At 48.8% G+C, this 18,579-nt stretch overlaps 1 protein-coding gene and 1 non-coding gene across 3 annotated transcripts in view; one reads left to right on the top strand and one right to left on the bottom strand.

Moving 5' to 3' along the window:
• LOC144128345 (dual specificity tyrosine-phosphorylation-regulated kinase 4-like) overlaps positions 1–18,579 on the top strand; it is a 213,570-nt gene that overhangs the window by 98,095 nt on the left and 96,896 nt on the right. The window lies entirely within an intron of this gene.
• LOC144131147 (5S ribosomal RNA) lies at positions 15,767–15,885 on the bottom strand. Its single transcript, XR_013314564.1, has one exon. It is a non-coding gene; the product is annotated as a 5S ribosomal RNA (ribosomal RNA).

The following is an 18,579-nucleotide window of genomic DNA, read 5'->3' as shown; positions in this document are numbered from 1 at the left end:
GAGATCAAAGAACACGCGTATATGGCCCTGCTTCTCCGCAAGTTTCGCAACTTAAAATCATACAGTAGGCTTCAAAGCGCAACTTTGCGGATGTCTGCCTATATACGAGACCAGTCCTGCTGTGCTTATACATATTTGCCCCTGCATCGACGTTGCAAGCGCAGGGTATATTGCATTGCAGTCTAAGCAGTGCTAGGCACCAGAACCAACTGGATGGAAATGAAGGAAACGGGAAAAACAGACCCCGGCAAGGGCTATACGTGAGCGCGAAGGTCAGTGGAAGCCTTCATCCTTGGGACGGGCCGTTCATTCTGGATGGCAAAAACAAAATAGAAGGTTAGACAAGCAAAACTGTGTAACGGGACTCTTCGCGGAGGCAAGGCGCGAAATGTGCGCATGAACAGTTATAGTAAAGGAGAAGCTCTGCAGGCGCTCAAGGGCGATGGCTTCACGTAACGCGTCCATCTCTGCCAACGCCGACTTGGCAACGCGGCCCGTGATGGGGTCCGCGTCCTCATGAAGGCGCCTTGTGTAATGGTTTGCGTCGAGCAGTGATGGATGGCGCCGGCAAGGTTTTCCTATGCTCCGCCGTGGGCGCCCACCAACGCGCCAGACGTGCGTATCTCGCGAAGCCAACTCGTTACGCCCGGAAAAAAACAACCAAAAATGAAAAAAAAAATCCGCGATGTTGCCTTCGCTCTCTTCGCCGCGACTTTTTTCGGCCACGCCTAATGCAACTCACCCTAGTAACGGGTTACAAACTCTGCGAATGGTTCTTAAAGGTATGGCCGCTTTGCGAACAGTGTGATACGCACCGTGGCGAGCACTGGGGCGAAGAGTGTTAACCGAGGTTCGGACTGACGCAGTTGCTGATGGTGTTCGGCCTTCTTTTAAACGCAGCTCTCGCCTCTTCTCGTCCCGTAGCTGAACCGGGCCAGCCTTAAACGCGTGGTTTTTAATGTTTGCGGCCTTGGCCACCTTGTGTGCTCGGTACAAAAATGTTTTCTATGTAGTCACTCGATACATTCATCTCGGCATTCCCATTCCAGCCGCTTCAAAGCTTGAATCGTTGACTTCTTTGTACGGGAGGGAGCGTTCAGGCTTTGTGCAAAAATAAATAAATGCTGTGCAACAGTCTCAAGTAGAAGTTTAATAATGCACATCTGCATTCAGGACTTGCTCAGGCTCGATCCTAATGTGACAGAACAGTGGTTGCGTCCAGCGTCGAACATATAATATTGGCATTGAAAAAAGATTTTGCTAATGATCACTAATGGTCCTCGAGTATTTGCTTGTTTTATTTTTGAATCAACCGGCCGCTTGAAAGATGTCCTCGCGGAAAGAAAGCAGTAGGCAGCCGGATTAAGTGGGGGAGAGCCCCAGTAGCTGTCCAGCACCTTCTTTCCGCAGATGACATGTATTTTCACTGTAGCGTAAAGATGGGTTACGCGAAACGGACAATCGCATGAAAGAAGACGGATGGAATTGTCACGGGCGACAAAATGCTTGAAGCTGGTGGCGTGCCGTTGTCGTCAGAACAACGCAGCGCAGGTTTTATCATATTTGACCAGAGCTCTTGCCAGCAGCAGGAACTCCTCTAACCCCCCCCCCCCCCCCCCTCCCCCCTCCCGCCGCTTTATTTTTGTCTTTTAGACGACTCAAACTATGATCACTCTTTAGTTCTGCTCTGCTGGCGTATTTTATAAAACAGCGGATAAAACAGCGGACCATGTCACCAACTTTTGTTCTCTCCAACATTAATATCGATTTTTTTTTCTCTACCACGCCATTTGCGTTTACCATCAGGTCACATTCCCCCGAGAGATCTTCTCTCTTCGGACTTAGTCAAATGAAATGAAGGCTCCATGGGCAACTCGCAAACTGCACAGCCCGCGACTCTATCTCGCTTCCGTAGAGTGATTCACAAAGGTTCCCCCACCTCCCCACGTGTACCACGTGCTTCTTTCCCACGCCGGCAGCCGTGTGGCAGGCACACGCAAGACCCGGAAGAAGACCCACACTGAGGTGAGAAGTGATCGTGGTGATTCGCTTCGCCGAACATCTGCGTCGCGTTCAATTATACAAGGGTAAATGTGAGCCCAGTATTCGTTGCAGATGGGGGTGCTTATTTCCCTGCACGCAAAGAGCAGTAGGTCCTAACAAAGAAAAAGAAAAAAAATGAAAAGGCTGTGACGGCACAGCTGGATCCCCGGCGGTAGCTGTTCCTATAGGGAACGAAAGCACCGAACTTGAACACCGAGCAGACTGTGTAAACCGAGAAGAGATGGCGCATAAACGGGACGGTGCGAATAAAAACGCGGTGCTTGGGGTGTTGTGTTCGGCGAAAGCTAAGCACAATGGCTCGGCGAGTGTTTTCAAAGAGCTTGTGATAGGCGTGAAGCTAGAAACAACAGAACCGTGTCTGTTTCTAGCCTCCACCGGCTAAAAGTTTTCTTTCGTTTTTCCTTCCTCATTTGTAGCTCGCCTTTTACATTTCGTTTGATCACTATAGCGATTTGACGATCGTCGTTTTCCAAATTAAGATAAAAAACAGTTTGTTTTTTTTCAAAACGAACTATTGGCAAGCACACCCGAAAGCTGCTTTTCCACCGAGGTTATGTGACAAATTGTTAGGCAATATAATTGACGCCGTCGAAGAGGTAATTAAAAATAATTAATAATTCAACCGCAGTTAGCGTGAATGTTTATGTTGAACACTTAGGATGGCCGTATTCCATAGCATTTGAGTAGAACCCCAGTAGCACACCCACGTTCTGAGATATGCGGCTCCGAAATTTCAACTTAGTCCACGTAATTCGGGCCCCGCCGCGGTGGCTCAGTGGTTAGGGCGCTCGACTACTGATCCGGAGTTCCCGGGTTCGAACCCGACCGCGGCGGCTGCGTTTTTATGGAGTAAAAACGCTAAGGCGCCCGTGTGCTGTGCGATGTCAGTGCACGTTAAAGATCCCCAGGTGGTCGAAATTATTCCGGAGCCCTCCACTACGGCACCTCTTCCTTTCTTTCTTCTTTCACTCCCTCCTTTACCCTTCCCTTACGGCGCGGTTCAGGTGTCCAACGATATATGAGACAGATACTGCGCCATTTCCTTTCCACCAAAAACCAATTATTATTATCCACGTAATTCGGCATCCAAGGCGGTGACGATGGGCGCAAGACTCCTCTTCGGTGTGAAAAGCCTCTTGCGTATGGGGTTTCCTCGATTTGGGCAGCCGAAAGCGAAATGGATATCAGTCATCAGCTTCACTTGTTCCACGCTTCGGGCGAACGGAACTACGCCCCAAACGGCGGAGCCAAACCAAAGCGGAAGTCTCGTGCCGGTCATCACCATCTTGCATGCGCATTTACGTAGATTAAGTTGGAAGTTTGGAAGCAAATGTTATCTCGGAACACGGGTATGCTACGAGAATTCTCCCAATCGAATAGTCTGTAGGAGCAATAATAATAATAATAATAATAATAATAATAATAATAATAATAATAATAATAATAATAATAATAATAATAATTGGTTTTGGGGGGAAAGGAAATGGCGCAGTATCTGTCTCATATATCGTTGGACACCTGAACCGCGCCGTAAGGGAAGGGATAAAGGAGGGAGTGAAAGAAGAAAGGAAGAGAGAGGTGCCGTAGTGGAAGGCTCCGGAATAATTTCGACCACCTGGGGATCTTTAACGTGCACTGACATCGCACAGCACACGGGCGCCTTAGCGTTTTTCCTCCATAAAAACGCAGCCGCCGCGGTTCGGCGGCTGCAGGGGGTGAAGGGGGTGAAGGTCGGATGGATCCGGTACAACATAAATGCAATAGAGTGGGCGCACGGTGGAAAAAGTAACAATCTTTATTCTAACGTTTCGACCAGGGTCTGGCCTTCGTTAGAGTATCAATATATATATATATATATATATATATATATATATATATATATATATATATATATATATATATATAAATATATATATATATATATATATATATATATATATATATATATATATATATATATATATATATATAAACAGCTAACGCTAATAACAGCTAACGTACACGCCGCGTTCCGGGGAGGCGCGTTCATAAAGCATTGACCACACACCGTGGCACGCGTCTAAGCTGCAGTTGCGCTTGCCGTCCCACATAACCTAACCACGCATCCAGGCGGGGCGTTACGACGGAATCAGGAAGAAGTTATGACGCCTCCTCTCTCCCGCAGTTCCTGTGCTGCGTTCGCAGTTTCGCCACGTGTCGACGAGGAACATAATCCCCGCCGCGTTGCCTTGCGAAAGTGTCTGCGCAACAGCCTGTCGTCTCTGCGGGACTTTCTTCATGCCGGATGTTTCGATGAATTCATTTCCGCGCGCACACTTGACGCGCCCGCCCTGAATGTCCTCTTCCCAATTCAGGCTTCATTCGGGGCTTCATTAAGTCACCTGTGGTTACAGTGTTCCCACCCCACAGTTGTCAAGAATAATTATAATTGTCTCTTGGGGAAAGGAAATGCAGTATCTGTCTCATATATCGTTGGACACCTGAACCGCGCCGTAAGGGAAGGGATAAACGAGGGAGTGAAAGAAGAGAGGAAGAAAGAGGTGCCGTAGTGGAGGGCTCCGGAATAATTTCGACCACCTGGGGATCTTTAGCGTGCACTGATATCGCACAGCACACGGGCGCCTTAGCGTTTTTCCCCCATAAAAACGCAGCCGCCGCGGTCGGGTTTGAACCCGGGAACTCCGGATCAGTAGTCGAGCGCCCTAACCACTGAGCCACCGCGGCGGGTTTGTCAACAACGGCTCACGCATTTTCTGTGTAGCTCCGTTTTTGGCGAAAGCACCGGCTTTTATCTTAATTATAATTCAATCGCCATCGCGCCATCCGGGCCGCGGCGTTCGCATGTTAGAGGCCCGTGCGGCCTGTGTACTATGCGACGTCAGTGCACGTTAAAGATGCCGAGATGCTCAAGAATTACTTTGGTTTGGAGCTAGTTAGCTCATTGCTGTAGCTGATGTCACGACGGCGCGAAAGGAGCAAGGACAAGAGAGACACAAGAACACAACAGGACAGGCGCCTGCCCTGTTGTGTTCATGTGCCTCTCTTGTCCTTGTTCCTTCCGCCCGTGCTGACATCAACTACATGCCCAGGTGGCCAAAATTATCTGGAGCCCTCCACTATACGGCATCCTTTATAGCCCGAGTCGCACTGGGACGTTAAGTCCCATAAACCTTGAACCAAACCATCGTCGCGCTACTCAACTTTGCTTTTGCGTCGCTTAACGCCCGATCATGTTGGCCGCGATTTTAAGCCTGCGAAAAAACTTCGCTTTTGACAGAGATTACGGAGTGTCTTGCCACGGCGGGAATGGATTATTACGTTTATTTTTATTTTTTTTATCCGCGAAATTATTCGTTTCTTTGTACGGCAAACTTTGACGAAAAGCTTTTCCTCTTGACTGGCTTGATCTTGAGTGACGAAGGGAAGTGAGAAGAGGGAACAGGCGATTAAGCAAGATAGTCAACAAAAGTCATCAATCACTGTCTAGCGGTTAATTGAATATGCGACCGCACGGAAATCTTTGCGCGCGTATCTGTACGCACTTATTTTTAAAGTTGCTATGGAAAAAAAAAAGTTTCCTGCCTCGGTACTTTATATGCAGTCTTTACACCTGGCTACTCATTACGTAAGCCGGTATAGGACAGACGTGTCAGCGGCGAAATTTTTTTTCCAACACGCGCTACCTGCCAAGTTGGGTGTCATCTTAACGCGCACACACGCATACACACGCACGTGTTTCCCCGTATCCGATTTACATGAAGGAAAAAAAACGCTCCCTGTTTCCTTTTTTTCATATTAGAGTGTTCTAGCATAGTGTCACCGTATTTCGCTGCCGTCATACGCTATCGTGTGCCCGTGCATGTACAGAGTCGATCATACTTGTCTGAAATGAAGTGAAATCTTTTCGCAGATGCTTTGCTAGTCGTAAGGCGCTGGACCTCTGCGGTTAACGTGTCTATTAGGCTGCCCTCCAGCGCGAGCATTATCAGTGAAAGTCAATACCTGCACCTCTCGAGCGCTCTTGACAACCGGTTCAGCCTTAGTGGGCATTTATATCATTCTGCGCATGCGTGCTGTAGATGTACGCAGCTTGCGCCAGACGGTAGTTGTAATGGGAACAGTCTGCGCTAGCGTTATGCTAAAACTCTCTATTGTTTTCTGGCCGACTCCCTGGAGAAACTAGTTTAGCTGTATAACCACGTAGGGTACCCCTGTTGGTTTCGAAATACGCCCTTTGATCACGCTCTACGCCATGATAGGACAATACGCGCCTGATCACTGATAAAGGACGAGGCAAGGTCAGCACTGCCGTTGCCACCAGACTGTGGGTCCAGGCATCCAAAGCCTCGAGTCCACTTAGCACACTTTTCTTTCGTGTTTATCTACTTATAAAAATTTCAAATGGAGACTCCACTTTTACGCAGCGGGTTGTTTTGTCTGGCCACTGCGCGTTTATGGTCTAAAGAAATTCATAAGTCTCGTTACGCAGTTGTTGGCCTCTAACACTTTCTATACCGTCTTTTTCGCATCGATGCCTTGCGACTTTATGTATTAAAGTGGTAGCTAGTGGTAATGGCATGTGGGAAGTTTCAGGTTCCGTAGCGACACATGGACTATGAGAATAAGGTATAGTATAGTATAGTATAGTATAGTATAGTATAGTATAGTATAGTATATTGTAGTATAGTATAGTATTGTATAGTATAGTGGAGGGCTACGGATTAATTACAACACGTGGGGTTCTTTAACACGCGCTTTAACATGTCGCCCAGAACGCGGGCATTTTTGCAATTCGCGCCCATGGAAATGCGGCCGCTTCGGCCGAGATTCTATTCCGCAACCTTATAGATCAGCACCTGGACTCCAAAGCCACCGAGCCACCGCTGCAGGTCCATGTATCGAAGCTACAGTACGAATAGCGTGCAACTTTGACGTAATGGAATGTCTTTTTCAATTCGAATTCACGTAATTCGAAAGTTCGGTTCATTCGTATACTGGCGCTCTGGCGGCGTCAACATCACGCGTATTCAGAGACAGCCCGATAAAGACAATTTAATTCGAGCCCCGCCACATTCCTACAAATGTTCGATCCAATTCAATTTCCGATTATGAACATTCGACCATATTTTTGCTGTCTGTGAGACGTTTGTGAAGAAAAGATTTCAATTTCTACATCATTTCACAGTGAGTACGTGACTCGAAGGCATACTCCCTACTGAACGAATTCGTTTGGCGCCCGCATCCTACCTGGATCCTTCGCTATATGCCCCCGAGGCCCCTACACGTGTTCAGAAGCAAATCAGCGCCCATCTTAATAATAATAATAATAATAATAATAATAATAATAATAATAATAATAATAATAATAATAATAATAATAATAATTGGTTTTTGGGGGAAGGAAATGGCGCAGTATCTGCCTCATATATCGTTGGACACCTGAACCGCGCCGTCAAGGAAGGGATAAAGGAGGGAGTGAAAGAATAAAGGAAGAAGAGGTGCCGTAGTGGAGGGCTCCGGAATAATTTCGACCACCTGGGGATCTTTAACGTGCACTGACATCGCACACCACACGGGCGCCTTAGCGTTTTTCCTCCATAAAAACGCAGCCGCCGCGGTCGGGTTCGAACCCGGGAACTCCTGATCAGTAGTCGAGCGCCCTAACCACTGAAGTTGCGTTATCCTCTGCACCGTTCCAACAATGAAGCCACTTGCGCGTATGACGTCTCTCGCGCAGCTTTTCCCAGCGCACGGCTCTTTAAGAGGACCTGGGGAAGCACTGCGCGCTTTCACGCAGGTGAGGATGATACCTCCGCGAGCGAGTCGCGTGTGACCCGCGGCGTCGTCTCCTCCCCCTGCAGCTATAACACAGCGTCGGCGGTGGCTGGAGGTCCATGGGCGTCGGGGGACGACGTCCGCGTCCGTGGCGCTGCCTCTTCAATAGCGTCGCCCGTCGTCACGCTCCACGGACCGTGGCTTCCGGTGGATGGACTCTCGCGTCGCGCGCCACCGTCGCTGCCGCTGACCGCGCGAACAGAGGCGCCGTTCTGTCCCGGCGCTGCGTGTCGTCCTTTCGACCTCGCGCCTATTTAGTCGCCTCCTCCTCCTCTTCCTTCCTTCGCTTTTTTACTCGGTCCGTCGCAGACCGCCGCGTCTCGCTCGCCCCAGGACCCTGACACACGCTACACGCTCCGTTGTGAGGTGGCAGTGCGCGCGGCGTTGAGTTCGGGCCCAGACGGCGTCCGTCCATCGGTGCCTCTCTGACGTCGTCCCACCGCGTCAAGATGGTGATGACGCGCTCGTCGAGACCATCGTGCTCCTCTTGCTCGCTGTCCACTCGGCGTGTGTGATTCAGTGCGGGCCAGAGTGTGTGTGTGTGTGCCTTGGACGTCCTGGAGCGCTACGCGAACCGGTAGCTCAGTCCTTCGATGATGTGCGATATGGTGATGGTCACCGGTGCCTTGTTTACTCGTGACAGGTTTGAAGAGTAGGAGGTGGTCACCGTTTTCCCCGGAAGAAGACACCATCGTGCGCCTTTAATTCGTGGTTTTTCGTTGTCGAACAAACGATTGATTGCCGTCTTGATCGAGGCTGTGCATGGTGATGCTTTGAAGCGGCAGGCGACGAAGGCAGAGGACAAGCACGTTGCTAGCATGCGGCTTGGATCTTTTTTTAAATAATAATTTAGTCAGGGACATTTACTTCCGCTGTCAGTCGCTTCGCAAGGGTCGGACTGCAGTTACCATCACACCGCTTCGGTCGGCTTCATTGAGGTTTGCGGGTGACATTCGTGCACAGCCGCCAGGTGCTCATTATGTGACACACAGGGTCACCGAGTTGATCCGCGTCAGGCAGTTCTTGCGCAGCTGCGTCGTTCGCGATGTGACAGCGTAGCAGCTGGTGACGCTCGTCATTCCGTGCTTCCAGCAGTTGACAAAGTTGACTGAAAGTGGGTCAGGCACACTGACCCGCTTACAACTATCGTCTAAAATTGAAACTTTTTCTGCTACACAGCTTAGAGTTTGAACAGGCTCCAAGCGTACGACTTCCACGACACATAAGTTGCGTGAGTTGAACTTTGTCATATAACAAAGCGGATGGACATGTGCTGCGTATGAAGTAAAAATTAAAAAAAAAGCTAGCAGTTATCTATGTATTTCGCCTCTGCCCGTAAATACAAAGAAAAAAAGTAAACCTAGAATTGTTACATAACAGGCCTTCCATCAGCACCCGACGTACGTAGCGCACAATAGTGTACGTTTTCTGCATACGCAAGTGCGTCCACGCCCTCCCTTTGGACACACCTTACCTTCTCCGCTCCGTGTTGCGTGCCTGTCCTCTTTCCTTCTGTTGGAGGACACATACGCGCCCTGTCCGTGCTGCTACTTCGTCCATCTCGCTAGTGGAGCGAGCTCGTCGCACTCATCCACCGCAGGGTACGTGTCACGCACACTTCACTGTATCCGCCGTCTCGCTATACAGCCTCTCGAGGGGTCGTTCCACCGCTTCACATATGCAAAAGCGCGCCCCGTTCGCCATCTTTTCAGAGTTGACTGCCCGTCGAGCTGAGCTGCTTCGCTGATTCCGTTAAAAGAACTTCGCTCGGTTTTCTGCTTTTATGCATTCCCGTGCACCGGTGACCTAGAACTCCACCCAAGCTGTGGCGGAGGACACAGCCTTCTGTGTGTATGCGCTTGCCTGGATACATCGAGGACAAGTTCGATATCCGTAGAGAAGTGCAAAGGTGATTGGGCGGGGTACGTATAGCTTCTGTGGGAGAGCAGTAGGCAGAAAAGGGTCACCATAAGGTGACATATGTTCAACTGCTTGTAGCTGTGACTAGGTGTACAGGCAGTCGCTTAAGATAAAACTGAAGCTACACCTGAAAAATGTGTTGGCTGTGCAAGTCTTCCTAGTAAAATTTGTCGTGCAGTAATATAAAATCATATGTTGCTATTGGGGGATTCGAGATAGGGGCTCAGAGAAGAGTTCATTCAAATAAGAGCCTTGCCAAGAAAGCGTCTTGACAGGAGTGAAAGGACACATTGGATGGACGAACGGAACATTTTGTGCTGCAGCACGTTTCGTCATTGTTGCCATTGCAGGAAGACTTTCTCGTTTCCCGGTTGAATGCGGTTCGTTATACTGCGCACTTTGGACCGTTAATCCATATAGTAGTCCCCTCTATTTCGGCTACATCGGGTTGTGCACGCGATCAGGAACGACTCCCACGCAAGAGGACAGTATTTCAGTGCGTTTCACCTGTCTTACTGGTTGCCCAATAGAACTTAAGCGTACCTCCTCGATCCAATTAGCGTGAAGTCGGTCGAGAAAGCAGCAAATGACAATTGTCAGAACACTCGCACTCCCGCCCACAAGCACCGTTCGTCAATATTTCACGGCCAGCTCAAGTTGAAAGCGCATTAAAAGGCAAGTTCCAAGGCTGCTGGACTTCAGCTGAAGTTGAAAGAGCTATAAAAGGCAAGTCCCAAGGCTGCTGGACTTCAGCTGAGGTTGGAAGAGCTATAAAAGGGAAATTCCAAGGCTGTTGGACATCAGCCGAAGTTTAAGGAGCTATAAAAGGCAAGTTCCAAGGCTGCTGGACTTCAGCTGAAGTTGGACGAGCTATAAAACGGAAGTTCCAAGGCTGTTGAACATCAGCCGAAGTTGAAAGAGCATTAAAAGGCAAGTTCCAAGACTGCTGGACTTCAGCTGAAGTCGAAAGAGCTACAGAAAACAAGTTCCAAGGCTGCTGGACTTCAGCCGGAGTTGAAAGAGCTATAAAAGGCAAGTTCCAAGGCTCTTGGACCTCACTGAATATCGGCGCGCTGTGTCAATCTTAAAAACGCTGTTGCTTCGCGTACGACCATCCAATTTCGTCTGTCCTCGGTCGCCTTTAGAAGAAGAACAACCCCCTCGTCACCACGAGCTGATTTATAAGCGTCATGTGGTTCGCGGTGTCTTGCCACCCGGCTTCCTCCAACCCCCTCGACGGCGGCCGTCAACTGCCGCGCGTCGGAGTGCTGCAGCACGTGTCCCCGTGCCTGCGCGTGCCCACGTACCTCTGGGACCGCCAGTGCGTCCTGCCCGGATGTCCGTGTCGCGGCGAGCATTACGTGATCGCCTCCCCAGGCGATGGCGCATGGGAGGGCGATGGCACTGCGCGCACCGCAGTTGCCCCAGCAGCGCTGCCTGGTGGGAGGCCACTGCGACGCTCCGCCACCACGCTCGGCTCGTCCCTGACGCCGCTCCGCTGGAAGTTCTGGAAGAAGGTGAGCGCAGGCACTTCGTGGGCGTCGCGTGAAACCTGAAAGGGGAACCGTCAGTGCCTGTAAGCAAGAGTCTAAATTGGTTAAATTACACGGCGTATTGATGAATATGAACTGTAATCATCAAAAATTCTCAAGATTTTTTGCGAGTACTAGCTTCAACTAGGGCTAGGAGGAAGCCGCTGTCTGCTGGCTAATGTTCCGACCATAGGACTTGTCTTCATCCGGGCAAGTTGATTGCAATAGATTTATTTCGCCAGGAAAGGCAAAATGCAGATGACCCGTGCATATGTGGCTATCAGTCCACGGCTGACAGCGACCTGAGTAGCCCATTCAATGGCCCGGGTTTGCACACCCAAGTCTGAGCTGACCAACGCGGCCTCCCATTGCTCGAGAGCAAGAACTTGTATTAGAGATTCCGGTGGCGGTTCCTCTTTACAGTTCCACAATATGTGATCGTAAGTGGCTATTTCGCCACATAGTGCACATTCCTGCTCGTAACCGCCGGGATAGAATTTTGTTAGTAAGTAAGGAGTCAAAGCATCGTGTCTGCAGTCGCCTCCTGGTGGTCTCCTGTTCCTTATCTAAGGTTCTGTCTGGAGGAGAGAAGATCCTCCTTCCTAGTTTAAGATGATCAGTAATGTCGTGACATGATATAGGCCGTCATTCGAAAAACTCAGTGACTACAGCGTTCCCTGCTTGGCTGACGAATACTCGAGCTTTAATGTGGGCCACCTCGTTACCATGGTACAAATTCTTGTACTATTCTGCAGGGTTCTTTCTACTTCACTCCCGTCCTTTCTTGGCAATTAGTCTGATTAGTCTTAGTCATGTTGACGGTTGTCTTGAGTCTTTCTAATGTCTCCTTGTTCTTCCTGTTTGACTGAAGGGAAGAGTCCCGGGATTCTTATAGATTGAACTTCCTTTACAGGGAGCTCTTCCACCCAGATGTTAAATGCAGACGGATGTCGACGGCCTCTTCGTGTGTCTATGATTACGAATAATCCGGACCTCGAGGGCGAGCAGGTTAGCCGTGCTTTACCCGCCAGGTCTTTTATTATTTCTGCAGCTTGTTGCAGGGTATCTGCTATCTGACCATCGCTGCCAGTTGTGGCTCATAAAGTGGCATCTGCATAGAATGTTTGTTGCAGCCCCGGGAGGGCTGCTGATTTAGGAGGAATTTTGATTAGTGATATGTAAGTGCGGTCATCATTGTCAGGGTTTACGTAGAGCCCCCCTTCCCTGCCAGTTATGAATGACGACAGCACTTGCCTAAAAGAAGGAAAGAAGGAAAAAAAAGACGACGTCCTCTTGTGGAAGCGTTGGTGAGTGGACAGAAGGCTTCTTTCTGCACGCCCCCTGTCTAAGTTTGTGCAGTACAGAAATTCCGCCTTCCTTGCTTCATGTTCACTATGATTTAGGGAGGGGCCGTTAGCTCGGAGTCGGTTGCATGTGCAGAAAGAGGTCTGTCGCGGTTCGGTTTTCTCCATAGCCTGCGAAAACATTCTAGAGCGGCCGGTGGGGAAAAAAAACAGCTTTAAAAAGGCTACGTGGTTGTGCAGCTCGCAGTTGCGTAAAGTGATGGAAATCGCGCCGCGGAAGGAGATCGCCAAATCATGGAGGTTCATTTTTTCTAAGCGTAGAAAATTGAAAACTTTAGACCTTTAGGCTACGGTAAATGGAGTGACATTGTCAGTCTTTTTTTCTTTTGAAGTCATCATTTTACCAAGTGAAGCGGAGAATCCAATATACTTGGAAGAAAGTAATGGTCGCTCCTTCTGTTGTCGTAACACGTTGGTCTGCTTGGGATTTTAGAGAATGAGTCTGGTACATAGACAATAATAACAAAATAAAATCATCATGACGTTGAAAAAAGAAAAATCTGTTTCGGATGAAAGTGCAATTCCGCACTGAACCCCGAAAGGAACGACAATTAAAATTGATGTTCATGGGAAACTACAACGAACCGCGTATGAATATTTCCGAAAATTTTAATATATGTCAGTGCACGTTAAAGATCCCCAGGTGGTCGAAATTATTCCGGAGCCTTCCACTACGGCACTTCCTTCTTTTTTTCCTCTTTCACTCTCTCATTTATCCCTTCCCTTACGGCGCGGTTCAGGTGTCCAACGATATATGAGACAGATACTGCGCCATTTCTTTTCCACCAAAAACCAATTATAATTATATATAAATTTTAATATAGAGTCTATAGAATTTCTATAGAAAGTTTGGGGCGGGCAGAGTCATGGAGGGCAAAAATAAGCTTAAGACATTGATTCGCGCTTGTCCTAATAATAATAATAATAACAATAACAACAACAACAACAACAAAAACAATAATAATAATAATAATAATAATAATAATAATAATAATAATAATAATAATAATAATAATAATAATAATAATAATAATAATAATAATAATAATAATAATAATAATAATGATAATAATAATAATAGGTTTGGGGGGAAACGAAATGGCGCAGTATCTGTCTCATATATCGTTGGACACCTGAACCGCGCCGTAAGGGAAGGGATAAAGGAGGGAGTGAAAGAAGAAAGGAAGAAAGAGGTGCCGTAGTGGAGGGCTCCGGAATAATTTCGACCACCTGGGGATCTTTAACGTGCACTGACATCGCACAGCACACGGGCGCCTTAGCGTTTTTCCTCCATAAAAACGCAGCCGCCGCGCGTCCTAAGGAAGCGATAACAGCCCTGTCTTTTGATACATTTCTGTCGAAGTGCACTAATAATATATAAGCTCATCAATTGGAAAAGATATGAACTGAAACGTCGCAGAAAGTTTGGCCCGACCACACATGAGTTAATATGGATGACGCTGCCTAAACCGTACACTAACGGCAATTACAAAACCCTTTCATTGCTTTCGTCCTATGAGCTCATCGCAATCCCGCGACAGAGATACGAGTTGAAACTTCCGATCTTCAGCGTAAATACGACAAGCGCAGAAGTGCGTCTGACGGCCCACGCTCGAACAATGCGTCCGTGGGTGTACACTTCCGTGCGGCGGCACTGCCGATCGGTGTTAAATTACTTCCCCAAAATCACTCGTTTCGTAACGCGTCAGTTTTGCTTGTGAACAAGCTTTGGACCACCTAGTTGCGTCACGTTACTCTATAACTCAAAGAATCTATTTTTTTTTCTGCCACGCTGAGGAGCGAGATGTGCAATGAATAGACACGCTGACCGTGCTTTTCCAGCAATAATAATAATAATAATAATAATTCGTTTTTGGGGAAAGTAAATGGCGCAGTATCTGTCTCATATGTCGGCGGACACCTGAACCGCGCCGTAAGGGAAGGGATAAAGGAGGGAGTGAAAGAAGAAAGGAAGAAAGAGGTGCCGTAGTGGAGGGCTCCGGAATAATTTCGACCACCTGGGGATCTTTAACGTGCACTGACATCGCACAGCCCACGGGCGCCTCAGCGTTTTTCCTCCATAAAAACGCAGCCGCCGCGGTCGGGTTCGAACTCGGAAACTCCGGATCAGTAGCCGAGCGCCCTAACCACTGAGCCACCGCGGCGGATCTCTTCCAGCATGCGATGAACGTTTATTCGGGGTATTATGCAGACGGAATGATGACGTCAGCGACACGCGTTCACTTGAAGCATGAAAACATAAACATCTCGTCGCTACAGGATGTATGTCACACCTCCCGTGTAAAAAAAAAAAAATGTTCATTTTTCTTCCAACAGTTCGTATGCGTTGTTGGTGACTGAATGCTGGAGTTAATTGTAAGGCCCATTTTCGGAAGCCAGAAAACGGTCTCAGCGCCTCTGGTCTCTGACGTCAGTTATCAGCAGAACCCTAAGGGCGTCGGGCAATTGAGTAAGGTATTCGATTACCACAGGCAAACACGCGATCTCAACACCTCCAGATTTTAGACGATTGGCGCGCCGAAGTTTGAAACTGAGCTTTGCAAATGGCTTGATAAGAGGGCTGTGAGGTGCCATTCTCACTGCCACTGGTAATGCTGTAGTCGCTTAAACTGTGCGTCGTAAACAAGCTTCCGGGAGATGTCCCTTGACCTCTTTGAACCAACTGTGGCAAATAATCTGAAGGTTAGTATGCTATTAAGATTTTAATAATAATAATAATTGGTTTTGGGGGAAAAGGAAATGGCGCAGTATTTGTCTCATATATCGTTAGACACCTGAACCGCGCCGTAAGGGAAGGGATAAAGGAGGGAGCGAAAGAAGAAATGAAGAAAGAGGTGCCGTAGTGGAGGGCTCCGGAATAATTTCGACCACCTGGGGATCTTTAACGTGCACTGACATCGCACAGCACACGGGCGCCTTAGCGTTTTTCCTCCATAAAAACGCAGCCGCCGCGTTCGGGTTCGAACCCGGGAACTCCGGATCAGTAGTCGAGCGCCCTAACCACTGAGCCACCGCGGCGGGGCAAAGAAGTGCCATCAGCACTCGGTGTTCCCAGGTGGTCTCCCTCCCAAGTACTGACCGAGCCCAATGCTGCTTAGCTTCGGTGATCGGACGAGAACCGGCGTATTCAGCATGGTGTGGCCGATGGCTAAGATTTTAACACAAACACTTCTAGACCAAAATGAGATTATGTTTCATCCCGGCTAATACCATCCCGGTTGGTCAGCAAGACAAGCTTATCGCTTCAATACTTATATTTTGAAAATCCAGACCTTGTCGTGCGAAAGACCGGGTAGAAAACGAGTTCCCCATTGTGCGCAGTGCCCCTAAACCTGTGCAGCACTTGCCGAGTAAATGATCGTCAAATTTCGACTTCCGATGAGCGTCCTAAAGATAAGTGCTCCGATAAGCGGAGTATGCAGTGTCTACAACCTTCCGCGGCGCACCGTTGGCCCCACTGCGAATTACGCCCTTTTACGCAACCGAAGCGCCATCTTCCAACCGGACCGAAACTTCTGACGCAACCGTCGGGAGAAAACAATCGGCACGGTCTTTTCTGAAGCCAGACTCTGCGCTCTGTGCGAAGCTTCCCTCGTGGCACTTCGAAATTCTTTGTTCTCAGCCTTGAACTCGATTTCTCCCCGATGCACCTCCTCAACTTTTCGTTCCGAGGCTTCGGTCGAGCTGCAGAGAACCACTTTCGCCGCAAGCGAAGCGGGCGGCCGATCAAAAGGGCGCGCGAGTCGAGGCCGCGGTCCTCGAGAGATAAGACCTGCGCCAAGTGCGCCTTTGGCCAGCTCTGGCATTGAAAATCACCAGGTGCCAGCCACTGGAGGACTCTCAACCCCCCTCCCCCCGCCCCTTGGACTAGTGGTATACAAACAAAGCCGTTCGTGGCGTGGGATATAGTTTGCTTACGGACCGTGGCACAATAAGACAATAACCCTTTGTTGTCCGTGGACACGATGGACAAATTGGGCGCCGACAAAGCGACTTGTATCCTGGACACGAATGAAAAAAAAAAGTGAGACACTGCATAGCTGTTCGGCGGGAATTGCGCCGACTACTGCGCTGGGGTCGCTGTCACGTGTAGAGAGACAAAACAGCGTTTATTCACAAACCAAATTAAGTTAGCGCTGTGTGCGTAGACAGTTTGTACTGGCAGGGCTCACTGTTATTCCGAACGGACGAAGAAACACTATACAAACACTGGAGGTAAGGAGGAGGGCATTATTATACATATATCAGGAGTACATTAGCAGACACACTGTATACTATTGACATATATTAGCAGACACACTGTATACTATTGACATATCTTGCACCGACGTCACATCCGGTGGCCGTGAGATGCCAGTCGGCCATGCTGCCGAACCACCGCCAGACCGCATCTAGCATACCGCCGCTGTTAGCTTGCATCGTGTTGGTTCTCTTCCATCCGTAGATTCAATATGGTTTTGTGTGCCACCCTTGGCTGCTCCAACCGTATACCGACAGCTCCAGGCGAAAAAAGAAGCCGATTGACACGAACCTCTTCCGCATTCGTTAGATAATCGTAGGCATGCAAGTGCGAGCGCCCCAATACTCTCAGTACGAATCGGCGCGGGCTGTGGCTGGCTCGCATTAAGCGTGATGATTTGGACCCCCACAAACCCCGTTTACTTGTGTGCAGAGCGCAATTTGTGACAGGTAAGAGGCTTGTACCGTGAACTAAATGTTTGCGAAAACGTGGTAAGCAGGGACTACACCCTGAAGAGAATGCTGCTCTTTTTATTGACGCCATCCGATTTGTTTGACAACAGCACTAGGCAAGCCGGTTCGGATCGCAGCGAGCGACGAAGCAGAGAAAGCGGCGTGCCGAGGCCGAGCTTTTCGTCTCGTATATGCGCATCGCATACAGGCTTCTCACCCACCTGCTGGATAAATCCTTGTGTGCCTCCAATGATTTCATTTCTTCCGACGTCACAAAGCTGGAAGAGTACACGACATCCCCGTGGGTCAGTCACTGCACGGAACAAATCAACGCCCATCGTCGTGTCGACTCCCGGTCACAGCGTGTACGGACCCATATCGTCGCAAATTTTCTCTTCGTCAGCGCAGCGCCGATCGAATAATTTCAGAGTAGTAACCTGCACTGAATGGCTCAATCCTCTGTGGAGTGGGCATCGCGCCCGAAAGGGTAAGAAAATAATCCAAAGCGTCCCAGGAACGGTCTGGCATCACAGGGAGGACGGGCGGGGGCGGCCGAACGGTTCGGCAGCATGGCCGGCAGCGCTTGATGGGGGCGGAAGTGACGTCACGTGCAAACTATGTACACCCAAGTCTTCAGAATTAGTCTTTCTATGGCGACTGTAAAAAAATAGGCTGCCATTTCTGTGTGTAAATTCATCGTTTACGATGTGCCGTGATCTGTGATAACCCATATATTTTTGCAGCAACAAAAAAAAAACAGCGTTATGTTGCAGCACTGCTGCTGAGGATCTTCTATACGGTATTTGGTGTCTCATTTCGCAATGACAATTTCAGGGAATTAATTCCTTGAAAACAAATCAGTATACACTTCATGAAATTCCCAGAGAGTTATTAAGTGTTGAGGAATGGAAACTACTAACTGAGGTTTGATCAAGTACGCCAAACGGAATTCGCCGACACTCTTCTTTTCTCATTAATCTTTCGCGCTTTTTTGAAGATTTGCATGTTTCACAAGTCCATGAGGCGACCTGTGAGAACTGTATACAGTGAACTTGTTCCGCCACTTCATTTCACCAGTGGGTTATCGACCTTTTCACGCAATGATTGCTCGCCCGAAAGCTCGCAAAGGAGCCGCGCGAGTGTTTTGGCTG

Source organism: Amblyomma americanum, chromosome 4 (assembly GCF_052857255.1).
Source record: "Amblyomma americanum isolate KBUSLIRL-KWMA chromosome 4, ASM5285725v1, whole genome shotgun sequence".
Taxonomy (NCBI): Eukaryota; Metazoa; Arthropoda; class Arachnida; order Ixodida; family Ixodidae; genus Amblyomma; species Amblyomma americanum.
This window is presented reverse-complemented; position numbering and strand designations above follow the sequence as displayed.